Source organism: Bradysia coprophila, unplaced genomic scaffold (genome assembly GCF_014529535.1).
Source record: "Bradysia coprophila strain Holo2 unplaced genomic scaffold, BU_Bcop_v1 contig_333, whole genome shotgun sequence".
NCBI classification, from domain to species: Eukaryota; Metazoa; Arthropoda; class Insecta; order Diptera; family Sciaridae; genus Bradysia; species Bradysia coprophila.
The window spans coordinates 130,106-150,549 of record NW_023503592.1 but is presented as its reverse complement, the minus strand read 5'-3'; positions in this window follow the sequence as shown (position 1 = coordinate 150,549).

Sequence of the window (20,444 nt, the reverse complement as noted above, 5' to 3'; positions counted from 1 at the left end):
CAAATCCATCGAAAAATCCGATGGAAGTTAAGAAATGCCAGAGGAATCATCTGTCATCCCAAAATTTTTAGAACCAACCTTGAAACACTTCACTAATGTCGAAAATAACCCAAATCCATCGAAAAATCCGATGGAAGTTAGGAAGTGCCAGAGGAATCATCTCTTCTTCTTCTTTTTCAGCCTGTTTCTGTCCACTGCTGGACGTAGGCCTCCCCAATTCTTTTCCATTCCGAACGATTAGTTGCCACTTGTTGCCAATTTTGCGCCTGCAATTCTCTTTATACCATTACTCCATCTCTCTGGTGGTCTACCTCTAGGTCGTGTTTTTAGGTGGTCTCCAGTTCATGATCTTTTTGGTCCAACGTTCGTCCGTCCTTCTTGCAATATGTCCCGCCCAGCTCCACTTTAAAGATGCTATTCTTTCCATGACATCAACGACTTTTGTTTGTTGTCGAATCCATTGATTTGTCATTCTATCTCTGAGCGTAATTCCAAGCATACTTCGTTCCATAGCTCTTTGTGTCACTCTTAATTTATTTTCGGAAGATTTTGTTAACGTTAACGTTTCCGCTCCATATGTGAGCACAGGAAGGACACACGTATCTAACACTTTACGTTTCAGACTATTGTTCATTTTGCTTTTGAAAATTAGCCTGAGTTTTCCGAACGCTGCCCATGCAAGACCAATTCTACGTTTTATTTCTGCAGTTTGGTTGTCTAGACCCAACTTCAATTTGTGACCTAGGTACACATAACTGTCGACTCGTTCAATGACAGTATCACCGATTTTAATGTCTCTGTCGTCGTCAATGTTTGTCATGATTTTCGTTTTCGACAAATTCATCTTGAGGCCGACTTTGTTTGACTCCTCATTCAGCTGTTGCAACATAATTTGCGCCTGATCTAGATCAGCTGCTATCAGGGAGATGTCATCTGCGAAACGGAGATTATTATGTTGATACCCATTTCACTCCAGTCTAATTTCTTAAAAACACTCTCAAGAATCGATGTGAATAACTTAGGTGATATGGTGTCACCCTGTCGTACACCTCTGCCAATTCTGAATTTTTCTGTGCTTTTATGAAGTTTTATACACGACGTAGCGTTTTTATAGACGTATCGAATTGTGTTGGAGTATCTTGAGTCTACTCTGCACTCGTCTAATGAGTCCAATATCGACCATGTTTCCACTGAATCAAAAGCTTTTTCAAAGTCTATGAATATCAAGACCACAGCAATCTTGTATTCATTGCATTTCTCAATTAGCGTTCTCATCACATGTAAGTGGTCATTTGTGCTGAATCCTGATCTAAATGCAGCTTGTTTAACAGGTTGGTAGAAATCGAGCTTCTTGGTGTTCCTCTTCGTAACTATTTTCATGAACAACTTGTAGAGTGTTGATAAGAGACTTATGGGTCGATAGTTTTCCAACTTTGTTATGTCTCCTTTTTTATGCAGCAATGTTATCACTGCATTTTCCCATGCTTCTGGTACTTCTTCCCATTGAAGACATTGATTAAACAAAGTCGTTATTGCACCCAATAATGAGTCGCCACCTAGTTTAATGGCTTCCACTGGAACACCATCTTCACCGGGAGACTTTTTGTTCTTCATTTCGGCTAGTGCAGCCTGTACTTCATCAATAGTTATGTCAGGCATATCTTCCGATCCTACATTTCTTATTATTGGTCTATCTTCGTTGGTATTCGTCGGATCTGGTCGAACTGATGAGAATAAATCTTCGTAAAATTCCTTTGCGATATTTAATAACGCATTTCGATCCGTTTGAATTGTTCCTGTTTTGTCTCGTAATTTGAAGATTTCTTTTTTTGCGTTCGTCATTTTTGACCGTAGGACCTTCATGTTGCAATTAGCTTCAATTGTGTTTTGAGCCAGTTGGACATTATATTTTCTTAGATCTGATTTCACCGCTTTGTGGATAATTTTTGTCAAGTCCTGGTATTCTACCGAATCTCTTTTTCCGTCTTTTATCAACTGTAATCGGCTTGCGATCAGATCAAGAGTTTCTCTACTGAGTTTCGACTCTTTCATTTGGACGGATTTGCATTTTGATTCCATGAAACCCATTATCGTTTCTACTATTTTGCTGTTCAATTCGTCCAATGTTTCGTATTGGTTGTTTACATCGTCTAACTCAGCAGTCATTTTTGTGCATCAATCCTTTCCTTTTTCTTTATCACCTTTGCTCTTTGAAAGCGAGTGTTCAGCATGACTTTTGCACGCACCATTCTATGGTCACTACCAGTCGTAAAGCGGTTTAGGACCGCAACGTTCTTAACGGTTGACTTGCAGTTCGTTATGATGTAGTCAATCTCATTTTTCGTTACACCATCGGGACTTGCCCAAGTCCATTTGCGTTGAGGTTGCCAATAGAAACTTCGGAATCTTCTTCTCGTTTTCCTAGCTTCGCATTGAAATCACCAACTAAATACTGGTAGTGTGAAGGGTTTTCATCCATGGCTTTCGCTACATCTTCATAAAATTGTTCTACTTCTTCGTCATCATGGGTGGATGTGGGTGCGTAGGCCTGAATCACTTTTACGGTGTATCTGCTGTTGATCTTCAGGCATACGTATATCACTCTGTCAGATACACTTTTTGTGTGAGTTATGCGGTTTGACCACCGCTTGTTTATGAACAATCCGACACCGTGCATCAGCATCTGACTGTCACTTCCTCGGTAGAAGAATGTATGACCTGATTCCAATTTAAGGTATTCCTCTCCAGGTTTTCTCACTTCGCTCACTCCTATCACATCCCACTTGATCTTTTCTAATTCTGCTTCCATTTCGATCATTTTTGCCCTTGACGACAGTGTTCTGGCATTGTAAGTGGCAATGTATTATTCTTTGTGGCATCGTTTGGGGGTTTTTAGCATTAAAACACCACGCTTGCTATTGCGGGTTGGTGAGTGCTTTATGTTGTCCGCCCCCGGAATTCCTCGAACTCTGGCCCGCACATTTATATGCGTCCTGGGATCACTAGCTGACGGCGTAGTGCCCAGCGGGGTAGTGTTATTTTTGTTTCTAACCATTTTACATAAAGCTTGCCCATTCTTTTGATCCAATCTGAGCAAAAGGTTAATGACGACGGTTTTTCGTCGTTGCAGCTTCATCTGATGGTGTCATCTGATGGTGTTGTGTTGACTGCATTTGGTTAACACTCCACGTTTTTCAAACTGGCTTGCGACAGTCTTTGGCCGTGTTAGAGGAATAATCTGTCATCCCAAAATTTAGGAACCATCCTTGGAACATCTCACTAATGTCGAAAATAACCCAAATCCATCGAAAAATCCGATTGAAGTTAGGAAGTGCCAGAGGAATCATCTGTCATCCCAAAATTTAGGAACCATCCTTGTAACATCTCACTAATGTCATAAATAACCCAAATCCATCAAAAAATCTGATGGAAGTTAGGTAGTGCTAGAGGAATCATCTGTCATCCCAAAATTTAGGAACCAACCTTGGAACATCTCACTCATGTCGAATATAACTCAAATCCATAAAAAAAAACCGATGGAAGTTAGGTAGTGCCAGAGGAATCATCTGTCATCCCAAAAAGGAGCCAACCTTGGAACACCACATTTATATCGGAAATACCCCGAGGCCATCAAAAAAATCCGATGGAAGTTAGGTTGTGTCAGAGGAATCATCTGTCATCCTAAAATTTAGGAACCAACCTTTTGGAACATCTCACTCTTGTCGAATATAACCCAAATCCATCAAAAAAACCAATAGAAGTTAGGAAGTGCCAGAGGAATCATCTGTCATCCTAAAATTTGGGAACCGACCTGGTGGAAGTTAATATTTAACGAGCCGTCAGAACAGTCGGAGCGTTTGTTTTTGAGTTCTATGTAAAATACACACAGGGCCCTCGTAGCTTTTCACTTCTAAGGCCCTAACTCACGGTCCACTCACCCGATTTTAAAAAACTTTTTTTTCCTGATATCCTTTTGAGGCCATCTGAGAACTCTCACTTTCTTTTTGACATCTTCTAATGACCATCTGAGAACTCTCATTTCTGTTTTCCAAGTGTGAGATATTTCATTGTCTTTAAGCTGTTAGTTTGTTCCTGCATTCACAGATGGCACAGTTTTTCATTTTTTCTTATAATTCGCTGAAATGATAGAAGTTTGAGTATTATTTGATTTTTTTTTTACCTTTTTTTTTATTTCGTGATGTATTTTCCGGTCACCACTCCAAGTACTAACCGCGACGAATGATGCTTAACTTTGGGATTCGACTGCCAGCCACCTTACGCGTGTTGCTAAATTGGATATATCTACGTGTAGGTCTTATTTCGAACCATTGTTACAAAAACTTTGAGACCGAACGAGTGGTCTTTCTTGGATTATTTTTCGTTGGATTTTACGAGACTGGCCGAGTGGTCTCGTTTTGAATATTTTACGAGAATGTAAGAGACCGACCGAGTGGTCTTTCTTGGATTATTTTTCGTTGGACTTTACGAGACTGACCGAGTGGTCTCGTTTTGAATATTTTACGAGAATGTAAGAGACCGACTGAGTGGTCTTTCTTGGATTATTTTTCGTTGGACTTTACGAGACTGACCGAGTGGTCTCGTTTTGAATATTTTACGAGAATGTAAGAGACCAACCGAGTGGTCTTTCTTGGATTATATTTCGTTGGACTTTACGAGACTGGCCGAGTGGTCTCGTTTTGAATATTTTAGGAGAATGTAAGAGACCGACCGAGTGGTCTTTCTTGGATTATTTTTCGTTGGACTTTACGAGACTGACCGAGTGGTCTCGTTTTGAATATTTTACGAGAATGTAAGAGACCAACCGAGTGGTTTTTCTTGGATTATTTTTCGTTGGACTTTACGAGACTGGCCGAGTGGTCTCGTTTTGAATATTTTAGGAGAATGTAAGAGACCGACCGAGTGGTCTTTCTTGGATTATTTTTCGTTGGACTTTACGAGACTGGCCGAGTGGGATCGTTGTAAGAAAATATTTCTTTTAGATGATGAGACCAACTGAGAGGTTTCAGAAAAATGTTTTTTTGGACTTTAGATACCGTGAGAGAAGTCTCATTGCAAGAAAATATTTTTTTAGATGATGAGACCAACTTCTTCTTCTTTTTCAGCCTGTTTCTATCCACTGCTGGATGTAGGCCTCTCCAACTTCTTTCCATTTCGTACGATCCATTGCCATTTGCTGCCAGTTTGTACCTGCAATATTCTTAATTCCGTTTGTCCATCTCTCTGGTGGTCTACCTATAGCTCGTCTTTTATATGGTCGCCAGTTCATGATCTTTTTGGTCCAACGTTCGTCTGTCCTTCTTGCAATATGTCCCGCCCAGCTCCATTTCAGAGATGCTATTCTTTCCATGACATCAACGACCCTGGTTTGTTGTCGAATCCATTGATTCGTCATTCTGTCTCTGAGTGTTATTCCAAGCATACTCCGTTCCATGGCTCTTTGTGTCACTCTCAATTTTTCTTCGGATGCTTTCGTTAAAGTTAACGTTTCCGCTCCATAAGTGAGCACTGGAAGGACACAAGTGTCGAAAACTTTGCGTTTCAGACTATTATTCATTTTGCTTTTGAAAATTAGTCTGAGTTTTCCGAACGCTGCCCATGCAAGACCAATCCTACGTCTTATTTCTGCAGTTTGGTTGTCCAGACCTAACTTCAGCTTATGTCCTAGATATACGTAGCTGTCGACTCGTTCAATGACAGTGTCACCAATTTTGATTTCTCTATCGTCCCCGATGTTGGTCATGACTTTTGTTTTCGATAAGTTCATCTTGAGGCCAACTTTGTTTGCCTCTTCACTTAACTGTTGTAGCATAAGCTGAGCCTGACCTAGATTCGCTGCTATCGGTACAATGTCATCAGCGAAGCGGAGATTGCTCAGGTACTCTCCATTTATCTTTATTCCCATTTTACTCCAGTTTAACTTCCTAAAAACACTCTGCAGAATCGCCGTGAATAATTTCGGTGAAATGGTGTCACCCTGCCTTACACCTCGGCCAATTCTGAATTTCTCCGTGCTCTTATGAAGTTTTATACATGAAGTAGCATTTTTGTACACATATCGAATTGTGTTGGAGTACCTTGAGTCTACTCTACATTCGTCTAATGCGTCCAATATCGACCATGTTTCCACTGAATCGAAAGCTTTTTCGAAGTCTATGAATAGCAAGACTATGTCGATGTTGTATTCACGACACTTCTCAATAAGCGTTCTCATCACTTGCAAATGGTCGTTTGTGCTGAAACCAGATCTGAAAGCAGCTTGTTCAACAGGTTGGTAGAAGTCGAACTTGTTAGTGTTCCTCTTCGTAATGATTTTCATAAACAACTTGTAGAGTGTTGACAATAGGCTTATGGGTCGGTAATTTTCCAGCTTTGTTATGTCTCCTTTTTTATGCAGCAATGTAATTACCGCATTTTCCCAAGCTTCTGGTACTTCTTCCCATTGGAGACATTGATTAAACAAAGCCGTGATTGCCTTTAATAAGGAGTCTCCACCTAGTTTAATGGCTTCCACTGGAACACCATCTTCTCCTGGAGACTTTTTGTTTTTCATCTCGGCTACTGCGGCCTTGACTTCATCAACAGTTATGTCGGGCATATCATCCGATCCCACGTTTCTTATTATTGGTCTATCTTCGGTTTCTTCCGTTGGACTCTGTCTTGCTGAAGAAAACAAATTCTCATAAAATTCTGTTGCAATATTTAATATCGCATTTCGATCCGTTTGGATCGTTCCTGTTTTGTCTCGTAATTTGAAGATTTCTTTTTTGGCGTTTGTCATTTTTCTCCTTAGGACTTTCATATTACAGTTAGCTTCAATTATGTTTTGAGCCAATTGGACATTATATTTTCTTTCATCTGATCTCCTTGGATACTTTTAGACAAGTTCCGGTATTCCACCGAATCTCGTCCTCCGTTTTTTACCAACTCTGCTCTGCTTGCGATCAGGTCTAATGTTTCTCTGCTGAGTTTTGATTCTTTCCCTTGGACGGATTTGCATTTGGATTTCATGAAACCCATTATTGTATCGACGATTTTGGTATTCAATTCGTCCAATGTTTCACATTGATTGTTGACGTTATCTAATTCGGCAGTCATTTTCGTAGCAAATTCTTCATTTTGTGTGTAAAGCCGTTGTACGTCAATCCTTTCACTTTTCTGAACTAGTTGTGATCTTTGAAATCTGGTATTTAACGTGACTCTTGCACGAACCATTCGGTGATCACTACCTGTTGAAAAATTGTTTAGGACCGTAACGTTCTTAACGGTTGACTTACAGCCAGTTATGATGTAATCGATCTCATTTTTCGTTACACCATCTGCACTAGCCCAAGTCCATTTACGTTGAGGCTTTCCTGCAAAAAATGAATTCATTGCGTACAAATTGTGTTGCTGTAGGAAGTTGAGTAAAACATTTCCACGCTCATTTCTTTGGTCGTTGCTAAAACTGCCAATAGAAACTTCGGAGTCTTCTTCTCGTTTTCCCAGCTTCGCATTGAAATCACCGATGAGATATTGGTAATGTGATGGGTTTTCGTCCAGAGCTTTCTCGACATCTTCATAGAATCTTTCTACTTCTTCGTCATCATGGGTGGACGTGGGTGCGTAAACCTGAATTAATTTGACACTGTATCTGTTATTTATCTTCAGGCTTACGTATATCACTCGATCGGATATGCTTTTCGTGTGAGTTATGCGATCCGACCACCGCTTGTTTACCAACTGAGAGGTCTCATTTCAGAAAAATGTTTTTTTGGACTTTAGATACCGTGAGAGAAGTCTCATTGCAAGAAAATATTTTTTTAGATGATGAGACCAACTGAGAGGTCTCATTTCAGAAAAATGTTTTTTTGGACTTTAGATACCGTGAGAGAAGTCTCATTGCAAGAAAATATTTTTTTAGATGATGAGACCAACTGAGAGGTCTCATTTCAGAAAAATGTTTTTTTGGACTTTAGATACCGTACGAGAAGTCTCAATGCAAGAAAATATATTTTGTAAATGATGAGACCAACTGAGAGGTCTCATTCCAGAAAAATGTTTTTTTTGGACTTTAGATACCGTGAGAGAAGTCTCATTGCAAGAAAATATTTTTTTAGATGATGAGACCAACTGAGAGGTCTCATTTCAGAAAAATGTTTTTTTGGACTTTAGATACCGTACGAGAAGTCTCAATGCAAGAAAATATATTTTGTAAATGATGAGACCAACTGAGAGGTCTCATTCCAGAAAAAAAATTTTTGGACTTTAGATACCGTGAGAGAAGTCTCATTGCAAGAAAATAAATTTTGTAAATGATGAGACCAACTGAGAGGTCTCATTTCAGAAAAATGTTTTTTTTTTGACTTTAGATACCGTCCGATAAGTTTCAATGAAAGAAAATCTTTTTTGTAAATCATGAGACCAACTGAGAGGTCTCATTTAAGAAAAAATATTCATGCTAATTTTGTTCATTTTCAGGCGGTTGATATGGCAAGTCTAGTACATATCCATTGCTATACAGTTGCACCAACTGATGCATATCAATAATGGTGACAGCAACTCAGCCTCTCTGTCACATCTTATGAAATTTATTTAGTGTATTCACGGCTTTCATTCCACCACAAGGTGCTGTGCATCAAGTGTATAAAATTGAGTGCAACGATTTAACGTACCATATTTGTGATTCAATTTGATTTAATGTTTATTCATCTGAGTAGAATATAGAGATGTTGGTATTGTGAAAATTGTTCGAGGAACCTCAATGCCGGTAAATAATTGTTTACTTTCTTCAATTTTATGATAATTCATTGTTTACTTAAATTACGGTCACTAAGGTCATTTGTTACGCGCTACAAGTGAAATGTTATATAGTAGATGGCATTATGTAATTTTGCTAACCATAATGATTTTCATTTTTTAGGCGCTAGAAAAGTGATGTCACTTCAAAGTGAGATGCAGGATAACAGCAAGTGGTACTTTGAATTATTTTTTTTTGTCTTGAAAGGGGAATATGTGTTTAACACTTCAGTTCCGATCGACTGGCAGAGTCAATTGCTCGCGTTCTTAATTATAAATATTTATAACAATAATGAACATAACTAAGATAGGTCCACTGCTGATCATCGTTCAAACAAAGACAGATAAATTTATTGTTCGAATGTTTGTAGAAAGTACCTTAAAATCATATTTTGGTGAATTATTTATTAGTACACTCGAAGAAAGTGCTGCTATGTTAGAATGGCCGTTGGACAAATATATGTCGGAATCAATACTCGCCATTACCAGTGAAAACGGGCTTGATAATTTTGAATATAAATTTAGTAATAATGTTTTTTCTTGGAGTAAGAAAATTAATGGATTACCATGGAATGTTTATTTTGGAAAAATTGAAATGAAAGAAAGTAAGGAAGTGTGTTTAGCATTTTTATGTTCTAATATTGTGAGCAATATTTTGCAACATTAAAATATGTAACTGGAATGGATCATACACAAACATTTGAAGCTTTAGGCCGTGTATAAAACCAAAAGGTGTGTGATTGATATATCATTTTCTATGCACATTGTACATGCCGATGTGTGTATAGTGATTTTACGGTACATTTCATCCGGATTTTATCCAATTGAAAAAATTTATTCGCATGCGGCAGTGCGTTTGTAATTTGATTTTTAAAATATTATTAGTTCTATTAAAAGTCCATAATTATTAATTTGTCTATTAAACGTCCAAAATGAGCCAACCTACTTTAACCACACATAGAAAAAAAAACTGAGAAAAATGAAAAAAAGACTAATGAGTGCTCACACGAGCTCACTCCCTGTTATTGCACATGTTGAACCGTCCGACATTGAATCGAACGTCGAATCTGATTCACTTGATTATGAAACGAGTTTGGAATCCGATTCAGATTCACAATGCGAACATTTTTCGGAATTGGATTATGCGAGTGTCGCACCAAGCGAATCTGATCTCTCCATACACGAACCTGAAATGCATTCATCGGCGTCGAACGACTCGGATACAGCATCTGACACAGATGGGGAATCGGAGACAGATGAAGAATCGGAGACAGATGGGGAATCGGACGCAGAGTCGAATAAAGTTATTGGAATGGACGATCCCGTTGCAATGCTAATTTTAAAGTTCTATCTTCGACATAACTTAACGTGGGTGGCACTTGATGATCTTCTTAACTTGATAATCGAAATTACAAAAATGGATGCACCTGCTATACCAAAATCCAAATACATATTCCAAAAACTGCTACCGAAAACCGAGAGTCCAATACTTCATTATTATTGCAAGAGATGCTCAGCGTACGTTGGTGAAGAAGAAAAGTTAATCGAAGAGTTCGTCGGAAAACTGGTGAAGTGTAGTAACTGCCAAAACCAGTTTAATCTAAAAAGTAAAACGAAAGCGGAATTCTTTGTACAATTGAAGGTGAAATATCAAGTCGAACGTCTTGTTATAAAATATAAAGAACATTTTAAAACTGCGAGTCAGCAAAGTGCGGCTGAAGAGGGAGTCTACGACGACATCAGCTCGGGGGAGTACTATAAGTCTATTAAGGAAAAAGTTCCTGATTTGTTATCATTAACTTTCAATACTGACGGCGTGCAAATGTTCAAATCGAAAAAAAAATCTTCACTATGGCCATTATTGATGGTGGTTAATGAAATTCCAAAAAAACATCGATTTAAACGAGAGAATATGATTGTGGCAGGATTATGGTATGGGGCAGATCCAGATTTCAGCATGTATATGAAGCCGTTTATCGAGGAAATCACAGATTTGAATAAAAACAAAATTTGTTTGAAAATCGATGATGTGATGCTCACGTACACTGTATGTGTAATTGTCTTATCAGCAGACACACCAGCTAAGGCGAAAGTATTGAACTGCATGTTGTTCAACGGGTTCTTCGGTTGTCCATATTGCTTTCATCCGGGCGACAATTCAGACAGAAACGTCATGAGATATCCATTCAAAAAAAATGTCCCCCAGCGCACTCATGAACATATTGTGTCCGATGCTTTAGCTGTATTGGCTGCGAGAGAGAGAGGAGAAAAATGTGATGATGTTCGAGGAGTGAAGAGACCTTCACCGTTATTATTGATTCCAGAGATGGATGTAGTGAAAGGGGCACCTGTCGATTACATGCACGCCTTACTTCGTGGGCTAGTTGGAAAATTGAATGGGTTGTGGTTCGACCCAGTAAACCATCATGAAAATTTTTATATTGGCCGTCCAACACAAGTAACAAAAGTTGATGAGAGTATAAAAATGATTCGTCCTCCAAAGTCGTTCATACGACGTCCGAGACCTATTGGTGATAGAGCTTTCTACAAGGCGAGTGAAGAGCTGTACTGGCTGCTTCATTATGGCGCAGCTTGTCTCGACAACATACTCCCCCATGTATACATCAAACATTTTCAACTTCTCTCTAATGCTGTTTTTATTTTAACGAAAGACAAATTTTCTCAAAATGAAATGAATTATGCTGTGAAGTGTCTCGACGCCTTTGCAACAGAATTTCCAAAGTTGTATGGCAAAGAAAACGAAGTTTTCAACGAACATTTAGTCGGTCACGTACCGCAGTCAGTTCAAAATTGTGGTCCATTGTGGGCATACTCAAACTTCCCATTCGAGGACATGAACGGTGTATTAAAAAGATTCGGTAGTGGGACGAGTGACGTCATTAAACAAATAGTCTCAAAATACCTTCTGAATACAAAAGTTGAAGAGACACTCGGAAAAGAACAGGAACAAAGAAAAAATGTTAAAAAATGTGGTGAAGGAACTATATTTGGGAATGGTTCATTCCCAACAAAAACGTTGAAGAAAATTATGACAAATATTATTCCAGAGACAGACTTGAAGAAAGCTAGATTCTTCAAACATTGCGTGGTTAACTCAACTTTTATTAAATCATTCAGTGAAGAGGGTCAGTGTGATGATTCTGTCATAAAAACTAAACGGGCTGAATATCATCGTGTTTGTTACATTTATAGTTTGTCTGACGAAGTTTTCTTTTGTACAAAAAAAATTGAAATTTCACAAAATAGTTCAGCTTTGTACTGTGATCACTTGAGATCGATTTTACGCGAAAACGAGTTGCAGCTACTACCGGCTAACGAATTCTCGGAAAAATGCATTTACATTCGAACCAAAATGCATTCCATAATTTCTACGTTTCCGAACAACGTAGAAAAATACTAGTTACTAGGTATATAAATTTCCCCGTTACATTCCCCAACTCTTGATTCTAAATTCCTATTCTAAATTGTAAATTTTACATTGCTGCTGTTAACAGGCTTATTAATACCGGTCTCTTTTTTGCAGTAATGTCGGAGGGTGTGGAGTATGTCATCATTGAGCTGGAACACAGCCGAAATAAAAAAATACCAGTGCGCTTCGATTGGTTGGCTGACTCTGACGTAGTACGATTGAATCTTAAGAAGCCCCAAAAAGAACGACAGCCTACATTCTTTTTTTACCACGAAGATCACAATACCGAAGCCGTATTCAGTCCCACCCTGTACTCCAGATGTTTCGATCCTAAAAAAACTGCGTGCTACAAAGGCTATATCTGCAATCAAATTTATGGTGAGTGATACACACCAAGAAAACTATACAATCGGTATAGTTGCCTCACTTTACGACTCACATTTTCTTTCATATTTTCTCAGATTCACTTTCGGCTGCACTAACTGCAATAAACATTACTGGTACGCCAGCACATGAAAAGTGAACGCATCCTAAGCTCTCTCTTGAGAGAGAGTTGAATTTCTGAAATAAAAAACTGCACATCTCTGGGATCGAACACGGGCCCTCTCACACATCAGCTCATGACAATTCATGTGAGCTAAATCGTTCTTACATGAAGTACGGTAATTGTCGAATAGTATTTATCTGGGCTCATTGATTGTACCAATTACTTTTATTGGTTTTGGATGAGAAAGAAGCCTCTGAGCGACGTCTTCTTATAATATTTTGAAAGCTTGTAAATTAAGACTTCAAAATCCAAAATACCTCATGGGTCCAAGACTCCTGGCCCGAGATATAGCTTCTAGAATTTTTCATTCCATACAAAGGACTTTGTTCCAGAGCTACCAGATGTCAGCCTTGGACAAATGTCTCACTATACTCAATCGATAGCTACTAGTGCTAGGTAAATACTGATAAAAAATTATATGAGTCCAAGCCTCCTGGCCCGAGATATAGCTTCTAGAATTTTTCATCCCATACAAAGGACTTTGTTCCAGAGCTACCAGATGTCAGCCTTGGACTCATGTCTCACTATACTCAATCGATAGCTACTAGTGCTAGGCAAATACTGATAAAAAATTATATGAGTCCAAGCCTCCTGGCCCGAGATATAGCTTCTAGAATTTTTCATTCCATACAAAGGACTTTGTTCCAGAGCTAACAGATGTCAGCCTTGGACTCATGTCTCACTATAATCAATCGATAGCTACTAGTGCTAGGTAAACACTGACAAAAAATAATATGAGTCCAAGCCTCCTAGCCCGAGATATAGCTTCTACAATTTTTCATCCCATACAAAGGACTTTGTTCCAGAGCTACCAGATGTCAGCCTTGGACTCATGTCCCACTATACTCAATCGATAGCTACTAGTGCTAGGCAAATACTGATAAAAAATTATATGAGTCCAAGCCTCCTGGCCCGAGATATAGCTTCTAGAATTTTTCATTCCATACAAAGGACTTTGTTCCAGAGCTACCAGATGTCAGCCTTGGACAAATGTCTCACTATACTCAATCGATAGCTACTAGTGCTAGGTAAATACTGATAAAAAATTATATGAGTCCAAGCCTCCTGGCCCGAGATATAGCTTCTAGAATTTTTCATCCCATACAAAGGACTTTGTTCCAGAGCTACCAGATGTCAGCCTTGGACTCATGTCTCACTATACTCAATCGATTGCTACTAGTGCTAGGCAAATATTGACAAAAAATTATATGAGTCCAAGCCTCCTAGCCCGAGATATAGCTTCTAGAATTTTTCATCCCATACAAAGGACTTTGTTCCAGAGCTAACAGATGTCAGCCTTGGACTCATGTCTCACTATAATCAATCGATAGCTACTAGTGCTAGGTAAACACTGACAAAAAATAATATGAGTCCAAGCCTCCTAGCCCGAGATATAGCTTCTACAATTTTTCATCCCATACAAAGGACTTTGTTCCAGAGCTACCAGATGTCAGCCTTGGACTCATGTCTCACTATACTCATTCGATAGTGCTAGGCATTGACAAATTATATAAGTCCAAGACTCCTGGCCAGAGTTATAGCTTCTAGAATGTTTTCTCCCCTACAACGGACTTTGTTCCAGAAGGAAGTCTTAGACCCATGTCAAACTATACACATCAATTCTCATTAAATAAGAGAAAAATTTTGGAAGTCAGTTGAGAATCACTCAAGGCATCGTGCTCTGAAGGAATGAACAAAGTGTGACAAATATTTTCTTACATTGACAAAGATTTTTTGAAAGGTCAATTTTGCTTACAATTAAGCCACACAGACATTAAAAACATCGTTGAAGAAAATCCACAAAAATTGGATTGATTTTCACTTTATACCAGAAAAACGTACCCTAGGCTTGTTGATACGGCATTTGGAGTATTATTGTAATTATTGTTGTATCATATCTATCAGGGCATCTACTGATCTAAATGTATACATTTACGAAGTGCGAAATACCAATTCATCAAAATTTTTGGCTTTAAGTTCGACTTTAGTTCTTTCAGATATTTTCTAACAACGATTAAGGACATGTGTGTTCATCGTATGTAAATCACGGATCTTAGAGCTAGAATACGATAAAGACAAGGAATTTTTAAAAGAAAATGGTTCCAATGAGTTGAATGAATTTTATTCAATTGGCTTCGCTGAGATTATGATGAAAAAGTATATACCCATTTTACCATTATGGACTTGTCTTGTAGTTAAAAATAGAAAAAGCAATGGTCGGGCAGAAGTGTCATTTAAAATTGTAAAGAAACGAATGCATGATGCAGCGAGGCGTCTAGGAAATCCACCGCTGAAATGCGGTAGATTTCTCCAAGAAATGCGTGAATTCGTTGATGAAATTGTTATTGAGTATGAAATGAACGCACCTCGGAAGCGGATGTGTACACCAAAGCAAAAAAAGGAAACTCAACTTTGCGATAAGCTAGAAACTATTGATGAGGAAATGAATACGACGAAAGAATTTGAAGATTTCGTTGATTCACTTCCTGCCGATATCAAGAATGATGCCGAAAAATTACGAGAATGTATTGATAGATACCAAACAGAAAAAAAAAAGTTAGGCCGTGTATCGCTAAAGCGTCGTCAAAATTACGACGTAGCAACCCCAAAGCGCCGAAAAATTAATGACACTGTCATTCCACAAACTACTCCGAAATTCCGGAAATGTGACGACATAAACGAGTCTACGCCAAAACGTCGAAAAATCAACGATATTGATTTAGACGACCCTGACCCTCATGAAAGTTGGAAAGGAAATGTCTCGAAATCTCGCCACACTTACTTTGATTATCAATACCTGCGAAAATGCAAAAGCAAAGGATTTCAGAAAAGTGCTCCGACGTCAAAAAAAACTGGAAAAAAGCCGCAACAGACAAATAAATATAAAAATTGTTTAAGGGCTAATCCAGAGATTTATATGAATTTAAAGTATCCCTTCACAGTTGCTTTTTTCGACAAATATATTGTTCGCAGGGATGATTACATCACAATCTCAGATGGACAATGGCTTAGCGACGCTTTGATAGAATACATTTTCAAAACTTTAGAATCTGAATCGGAAGAGACGAATAAAAGTATTCAATTTGAAGTGTCACGAGCGAATCTTTTATGTTTTCCCAACACGAGAAATTTGCGATTGCCTAAGATTGAGAAAAAAGTTTTGGTTGCAGCTCTATTACATAGAGATCATTACACGTTGCTCATTATTGATGTAATGAAGAAGACCTTCAGTTACATGGATCCATTGAGCCCACCTGTAACAGAAGTTTATTTGAATGCATTTAAAGATTTTATTATCAGACATAATGCATCATATCCTAAATGTAGTCTCCCGAATGATGGGTGGACAATAAAAAACTTTAGTTATCCACTTCAAAAAGGTGGATTTAACTGTGGTGTTGTTGTTATTTATTGTGCTAAAGAATTTCTTAAAACAGTATCCGTTTGTAACATTTCAGAAGAATTTTGTCCAAACGCATTCCGCGAACACCTACAGCACTATGTTCTCAGATCTTCTGCTCAAATGAGAAATAGATGTGTAATTTGTGGTATATTAATTCAGAAAAATGCACAAGCGTGGGTGAAGTGTGATAATGGCTCTTGTTCACGACTTACTCACCTTCAGTGCTTGGGAGAGGAAATAGCTCCTGAACAGCTACACAATAAATTCTTTTTATGTAACATATGTAAAGACTAAGAAACTTAATAATCAGACATATGCTTGAGTTTACCACATAACAGATGAAATGCCATCGGTAACAGGAAAAAAGGAGGAGTTAGGCCTACTGGGGAAACCTCCTTAAAAAAAACGCGTCGTCGAACTACCTCTAGGGTGATGGGGAAACGTTTGTAGATATTTTTTTTGGTTCTTTTTGTAACAAAAGACTGCATCCTCGTCTAGAACCAAAAGTATGTACTGAGTGTATGTAGGAAGCATGTTTGATAATTCATTCGTTTGATAAAATATCAACTATTTCCGTAGAACCGATTATTATAAATATCAACCGAATGTATTATGGATAATCGATAAATATCGACTGATAATCGGTAAATTTACAATGTTAATTCCATAAATGAAATTCAGTGAACATGACTAAAATTGGGGAATGCATAAGACATTCAACACTAACGATTTTGGCGAATATTTCAGAGACAAGCATTTTTGTCGTTAGGATAATAATTAAAAATCCATTCATTGCCTTCACCTAAGTATTTTCGACAGAGACAAATGCATAAACCGAATAGTTTATATCTCTGGCCAGGAGACTTCTGGTAGCTCTGGAACAAAGTCCTTTATATGGTATGAAAATTCTAGAAGCCATATCTCTTGCCAGGAGTCCTGGACTCATGTAATATTTTGTCAGCATTTGCCTAGTACTAGTAGCTATCGATTGAGCATAGTGAGACATGAGTTCAAGGCTGACATCTGGTAGCTCTGGAACAAAGTCCTTTGAATGGGATGAAAAATTCTAGAAGCTATATCTCGGGCTAGGAGGCTTGGACTCATATAATTTTTTGTCAGTGTTTACCTAGCACTAGCAGCTATCGATTGAGTATAGTGAGACATGAGTCCAAGGCTGACATCTGGTAGCTCTGGAACAAAGTCCTTTGTATGGAATGAAAAATTCTAGAAGCTATATCTCGGGCCAGGAGGCTTGGACTCATACAATTTTTTGTCAGTGTTTACCTAGCACTAGCAGCTATCGATTGAGTATAGTGAGACATGAGTCCAAGGCTGACATCTGGTAGCTCTGGAACAAAGTCCTTTGTATGGAATGAAAAATTCTAGAAGCTATATCTCGGGCCAGGAGGCTTGGACTCATACAATTTTTTGTCAGTGTTTACCTAGCACTAGCAGCTATCGATTGAGTATAGTGAGACATGAGTCCAAGGCTGACATCTGGTAGCTCTGGAACAAAGTCCTTTGTATGGAATGAAAAATTCTAGAAGCTATATCTCGGGCCAGGAGGCTTGGACTCATACAATTTTTTGTCAGTGTTTACCTAGCACTAGCAGCTATCGATTGAGTATAGTGAGACATGAGTCCAAGGCTGACATCTGGTAGCTCTGGAACAAAGTCCTTTGTATGGAATGAAAAATTCTAGAAGCTATATCTCGGGCCAGGAGGCTTGGACTCATACAATTTTTTGTCAGTGTTTACCTAGCACTAGTAGCTATCGATTGAGTATAGTGAGACATGAGTCCAAGGCTGACATCTGGTAGCTCTGGAACAAAGTTCTTTGTATGGGATGAAAAGTTCTAGAAGCTATATCTCGGGCTAGGAGGCTTGGACTCATATAATTTTTTGTCAGTGTTTACCTAGAACTAGTAGCTATCGATTGAGTATAGTGAGACATGAGTCCAAGGCTGACATCTGGTAGCTCTGGAACAAAGTTCTTTGTATGGGATGAAAAGTTCTAGAAGCTATATCTCGGGCTAGGAGGCTTGGACTCATATAATTTTTTGTCAGTGTTTACCTAGCACTAGCAGCTATCGATTGAGTATAGTGAGACATGAGTCCAAGGCTGACATCTGGTAGCTCTGGACCAAAGTCCTTTGTATGGAATGAAAAATTCTAGAAGCTATATCTCGGGCCAGGAGGCTTGGACTCATACAATTTTTTGTCAGTATATGCCTAGCACTAGTAGCTATCGATTGAGTATAGTGATACATGAGTCCAAGGCTGACTTCTGGTAGCTCTGGACCTAAGTCCTTTGTATGGAATGAAAAATTCTAGAAGCTATATCTCGGGCCAGGAGTCTTGGACCCATGAGGTATTTTGGATTTTGAAGTCTTAATTTACAAGCTTTCAAAATATTATAAGAAGACGTCGCTCCGAGGCTTCCTTCTCATCCAAAACCAATAAAAGTAATTGGTACAATCAATGAGCCCAGATAAATACTATTCGACAATTACCGTACTTCATGTACGAACGATTTAGCTCACATGAATTGTCATGAGCTGATGTGTGAGAGGGCCCGTGTTCGATCCCAGAGATGTGCGGTTTTTTATTTCAGAAATTCAACTCTCTCTCAAGAGAGACCTTAGGATGCGTTCACTTTTCATGTGCTGGTTTCTCTCATGTGCTGGCGTACCAGTAATCAATTACCGTACTTCATGTACGAACGATTTAGCTCACATGAATTGTCATGAGCTGATGTGTGAGAGGGCCCGTGTTCGATCCCAGAGATGTGCGGTTTTTTATTTCAGAAATTCAACTCTCTCTCAAGAGAGACCTTAGGATGCGTTCACTTTTCATGTGCTGGTTTCTCTCATGTGCTGGCGTACCAGTAATCAATAAACACAAAACGAATTCCGATGTCATCCAAAAAAAAATCTACTGTCAAGTCGGAAGCTGAATTGGAATTAACAATGAAGGCAAAACGTCGTAAAGTGACTAAAGAAGTACGCGGTATGCAGAAATCTGCTAAGACTTCCAACAGTGCGTACTTGGTAGATGCTTTTAAGCAATTGGCGAAACAACAATCAGTGAAATCGACCATCGAAACATCGTCGCAACTGCATGACCAGGAGGAGCATAATCAATCGATACAAACGAGTACTGTCATTCCCACCATGGGCGAATCGACTTTCAAAACATCGTCGCAACTGCATGACCAGGAGGAGCATAATCAATCGATACAAACGAGTACTGTCATTCCCACCATGGGTGAATCGACTTTCAAAACATCGTCGCAACTGCATGACCAGGAGGAGCATAATCAATCGATACAAACGAGTACTGTCATTCCCACCATGGGCGAATCGACTTTCAAAACATCGTCGCAACTGGAAGATCAGGAAATTGAAACACAATCGAAAGACGGAAAAGTTATTGCACCGGTGGTGCGTCTGGGAGCTCCGAAAAATAAACAGAAGAAAATCATCGAAATTAGCGAGTCGGAAGATTCTTCTGATGCATATTCACAAGCATCAGTCGCTGAAAGTAAACAAGTCGCGGCACTGAAACGACGTCTTAAGAATAAAGAGAATACCATCAAAGCAATGACAGCGAGATATGAAAAACTCGAAAAAAATAGTGACATTTGGCGAGAACTCAACTTTGAATGGCAGCGGAACCACCATGCTTGCACCTGTCAGGTTAAGAAGAATGAGGTATTTTCGATTAAATTTTTCTTCAAATTTCTTGGTTTTGATACAAACACTAACCACAGAATGGCTCTGCATCAAACACCAATTACTCGTACAAAATCACTCCAGCCCAACAACTAGCCCTGTCACTTCATATTTTACCGGAGGATCAAAATAAATACGCAGTCGAAATGGCTACGTACCTGTTTACGGAAGAAGAACTCGATGGTAACACAGCGGCAAAACTGGATAGAAACAAGATTGCGTTCATCAGTAGTAAGTCTGAATATTTTCTCGGGCTTAGAGTAGGTAATTTATCTAGTGATATATCCACAGAATACATGCTGAACGAAGTTAAAGTGATAATGAGCGAAACACACATAAAAGAAGTGCTGAATAAACGGCGTTTAAAAAAATTTCGATCGCCCAGCCAAAAGAAGCGCGCTCCTACCCAATCTGACAACCACACTACAAAACGACCGAAACAAGACGATGATATCAACGTAAGCCATTTTATGGTTCTCAATTTAAATGAGGATATAGATGAAGATATCGAAAATATCGATCAAAATATCGATC